Raw genomic sequence first — 5283 nt, 5'->3', positions numbered from 1 at the left:
ATACATATTTTAAATGCGCATATTTCATTAATATACATCATGACCCTATGCTTAATATTTTCCGAGATATAGGCGTTTAACTGTTTCAAACTTGAAAATTTGAAACTGTTTTTGGGGTATATCTCGCGAACGGTAAGAGATATTTCATAAAATTTCATACTAGGTTAAAGAACTCTTGATTTAGAATATTTCACCTGAAAACATCAATATTCTATGATGAGTCGTTTAAAAGTTATAATTGCTTAAAGATTTCATGAGTAAAAATGCGCAAAAAATGGTTGAAAAATTAGTTTTGCTTTATTTATTAGAATAAATAAAAAAAAACTGAAATTGTAGCATTACCCTAGCCTATATATATATATATATATATATATATATATATATACAATTGAAAACTACAAACAAATAATGTTATTATGACACCAACGCAAAAATGTGTATTTGTACATGAATGTATAAGTAGAATGATTCTCTCAAAAAACTCTTACAAATGATATTTAATCATGGTGAGTTACAAGACACTTCGATTGAATTACATATAAGAAATTCCATCTAGCGCACCATACAATATTTTAAAACGATTTTACGACCTCAAGAAAGTTTTTTATTCATTCGGCGGCTCCTCGCCTATATTTGCTCTGAATATTATATCGTGTGCACGATTCAACCTGCCTTCTCTGCCTACGAAACATGAATTGCACGACGACATTATTAGCTATATTGTTACAGTGACGTATCAATGACATATTACTCCGTGTAATCAATGTAACGTGTCATACGCACACTTAACACGCGCGAGGCACTGCGATCGAAGGTGTAATTTAATTCGGATGCCCCGGGGTGTTTGAACAGCGAATTGGCTATGAATAATTTGACGATTTTTTTGGAATCACCTATTGCACGAATATGCATTGACTTTGAGCGTTACAATTTATTTAGTAGTCAAAATTGAATGGTATTTTATATATAAAGATTTTAAAATCATAAATGGTATAAATGCAGTTTGGAATTATTTATTTTGCATCTATATTTATAATTTTTGTTCGTATAGTTAAAAATTGTGAATAGCTGATTATTGGATTTATTCATCCGCTAATTATCAACCACTTTCATCAGAAAATATTACCAAATTTTACTTAACTCTTACTTATTTTGAAGCCAAGTGTTTCATTGTTTTTTTTATTGACTTCATTCATATTATTACATAATTAAAATTATTTTTCATAAATGGGATCACAATTAAGATCGATCAATATTATAGGTTTATATAAAATAACTTCTCGCTGGATAAAAAATAGAAATTGAAAATGTTTGCAAATCTTTATGTTTTAAGGCCTTTTCTGATGAAACGTTTTTGCATAAGTTAGAAAAAATTTAATGTATGTATGTGTGTATGTGCGTACGTATATGCGGAAACGAATTTTGAATCACGGAAGGTTTTTGGTAAACATCAGCTCAATTCGAGTCATTAAATTTAAAAATAAAATTGCCAGCTACTGCTAACAAAACAATTTGTACTAAATATATAATATTGGATGTATTACATTTATAAATCGAAAATCATCCATATAAGGTTTTTACAATCCTTTAATGCACCATTATTACTTACTAACGTGTTATCGTATCATAAAAAATATAATATTTGTTTGATTTTAATTTTTCTTACATTGAGGCTAAATTTGAATATAGAACTTAATCCGTAACAAAAAATAATTAATATTATCATTTTCTTAAACTCGTATATTTACTTGAATTTGACTTAAATGATTTACATCTACTAGATCTGTATAAAATTTCAAATAGCACCGCATTAATTCTTATTTATTTGAAAAAATTTTCAAATATTTCTTATATGAATAGATATATATATATATATATATATATAATATTAATGAATATTTAGTTCATAACTTCTAAAACTTTCATATATTGCAATAGCCACTAGTATTAATTACTATAATTATTGCATCTTCCATTTCCATTCCTTATTAAAATCTGACATTACTCAACATCAGTGCTGTTTTTCAACAGAGTGAGATCTCGTCATTTTTTTAATTTGTGTCGAGCATTTTCAGTATATTCAACGACGCTCATGATGAAGTCATCGTTTATTTTGCTGAATAAATATTTTTAGGCACATTTTTAGAATGCGTACTTTTGGCGAAAAACACATTACAGGGCATTTTTCATCTTTTGATCAAGCCTCGTTTGAACTCGAAGTATTAGTATTTGCGTAATAAGCGGGAGCGAGCGACTTAGATTAATACTGGAATTAAAGAATCTCAAATTTAGACTTGCTTTACATGCTTGTTCAGCACGTGTAATTTTTTATTTACTCGTAAATGTTAAATCCATAATTGAAATATCTGTTGTTGATGCACTTCATATAGATATACATTCTGGTTTTGTTCAAAATTTGAAGTAATAATTGATATATCTGTTATTGATTTACCTCATATCGATATTATGGTTTTGTTATATTAAATAATAACTATTACATGTTAATTTTATTGAGAACGACATCATTAGTAGATTGACAGTTGTCTATTGATTGTCCTTGTTATCTAAGAAATAGCTTAATTTCACTTCTTGAGAAGGAATAGAAGACAGCTACGATCTTATTTGAGTTATTTTTGCTTAGAAACGTATCACGATCTATATTTACAAGTGCAAACCGATGTCAGTTTCAAAACTTGGAACATCTGATTAAAATTCTATAGATCCCATTGTTTCAACAAAATATGGTGGCAGCGGGTGGGATCTCCACATATATTGGTGTCATCGATCGTTCCAACAACTGATATTAAAATAACATTCTATATTATTTTAAATGTATTAATAAAATTATATCTGTCCCATCAATACTCGTCAAACGTCATGTGTTATTTAAAATGAAGATCATTGTGTTTCCATTGCTGAGATTTCATTTCAGATTCCGTACCCTCGTCTTCTGTATGTGAATGCAAAACGGTTTGATTTACTTGAGCATTTGCCGAAAGCCACGTCAAACTCATTTATTTCTGTACGTGAAGTATTTGACCCTTTCCTTTAAAAATTTCGTATTCGTCATCACACTACAGTTTTGAAAGAGAAACCATTTCAGAACGGTCGGCGAAATAAAATTCTTTGATCTACTTCGCGGTTCGTTTGAGATTATTCTCTGTGTGCCACCGACGATATGCTCTCAGTACACGAACCATGATTAAATATTAAAAAAGGACAACCGCGCCAGTTGTTGGATTCTTTTATTCTATATAAATAAAATAAAATGAAGTTTATAAGATTCTGTTTGTTTAGAAATGGGAATTTTGTTTGGATAAAATTCGTTGTCAGGCGGAAAAACAAGTTGAGAAAAAAACTTGGATGCAAACTCGATTGGAAATGACGTTGATGAGTAACAAATTTCAATTACCTTTAATATTTTACTTTATTAAACATTTCATTATAGACATGTTTAAAACGTTAGTTTGTTGATAAAATATAAACCTAGCATACGGTATTAATGTTTTATGAAAGTCATAAAAAAAAACAACTGTGCGTATTGTATGATCGATTCTATATTGTTCATATATGATTTTTATTTAAATACTTCAATTACAATAATTTTAATATACAATTTCATAATAGTAATTGATATTAATTAATAACATACAATCATTGCAATTTTTAATAAACTTTGACACGTTGAAATTTGATACATATTACTACTAATAATAGACAAATGATCAAAACTAGATCAATATATTTTCTATTGCAAAGATAGTATTAGATCTATAAATAAATATTAATATAAAATAATATAGTAATTTTATGTACTATTTTTGTTTAATTTGAATTGGTTGTATCATATAATTCATTTTAAGTAAATATGACAGTTTCTTTTGATAAATTTTTTAACCATTTTAAATACTCTGCATAATATTCGAGTATTTTGCTTCTACTACAGAATTAAGTACGTTTGCTCAGACTTACGTATTCGATGTCAGTATTTAAGTAAATAAACTAAGATTGTTTAAGAGAATTATAACACAAGAAATGAACGGGAATATTTACATACAATTTACGCTTGCTTAACTAAATTTATTCCTCCTTCATTTGATATATGTATCATAGTAACAACTGGAATCACATGTTTGTTTTGGAAAATTTCTTTGAATTGAGTGAAGATGAATGCTGCTCATTAATTGTAATCTGATACTTCAAAAGTGAGTGATATTGAAGGAATATTAATATTGATTGAAAATATTATTAACGGTAATTGGGATTATACGAAAGTTGAATTCGTCGTTTCCCAAACTTTACACTTTTTGGATCGATTTTTTTTTTGAGAAAGGAGTAAATATGTTCTGCGTCTAGATGTACAAACTTGCAATATTATTGATGGCAATAATATTGATGGCAATATTATTGTTTTACTTAAATTTCTATAAAATTTAATTAATTTAGTTTTCGATGTAATGTAATCTGTTTCATTTCATTTTTGCTGCAAAGACATTTTAATATTAAACATTCCTCAATAATGAATTTAATTCAGTTCAACTATAGACAATTGTACAACCTCAAATGCATTTCGTACAGATATTGAATTGTTCAAAATCGTTTACAATTATTATTGTTGAGAGTATTTGATGCATACAAAATTAATAAAGTTTCGTAGAACATCCAGTTGCCGGTGGTGGTTCAAAAACTATGCGGCTATTCCAAAAGTTCGTGCTATGTATAAAGTACTTGCAGGTAATGGAGAGTTTATTGCTTTCACGCAGTCGGCACGCACCGATGAACGTATTCGCATACAAGGGATTCCCACCTGTAATGCATCACGGACATGTGCTCAATTTACATACGTGTACCTATGTCTAAATGGGATGCTTGTAATGGTGTTTAAAGTTTTTGAACTAGATTTTAAGGTATTAATTGGACATGTTATAATTTTGTGAATACAAAAAGTTTCAACACTAGTCGAAAAATATTTTTGATCAAAATACGATTTTTTTAAGGAATTTTATATGAAAACCAAACTTTATAGTACGATTACGTCAATATATCCGGCGTCATACTAAGCGGATTTTACTGTACTGTAAATCCTTATACTACATGAACTGCTAGTACTCATTGTTTTCCATTGTATAATGTGAATAAAGATAGAAGGACTCTGACGTCACTTCCTAAACGAGCGTAGCAGACAATCGTGGAACTCTTCCTATTGATTAAATGTCATATGTCATATGTTTTATTTCGATAATATAATGGCAAACGATAATTTTGTATGAAAGTTTCCTAAAA

This window comes from Ctenocephalides felis, unplaced genomic scaffold (genome assembly GCF_003426905.1).
Source record: "Ctenocephalides felis isolate EL2017-DRISC unplaced genomic scaffold, ASM342690v1 CF-g0.4_SCAFFOLD_01170, whole genome shotgun sequence".
In the NCBI taxonomy this organism is placed as follows: domain Eukaryota; kingdom Metazoa; phylum Arthropoda; class Insecta; order Siphonaptera; family Pulicidae; genus Ctenocephalides; species Ctenocephalides felis.
The sequence above is the reverse complement of the archived record's forward strand: the minus strand, read 5'-3'. Positions refer to the sequence as shown.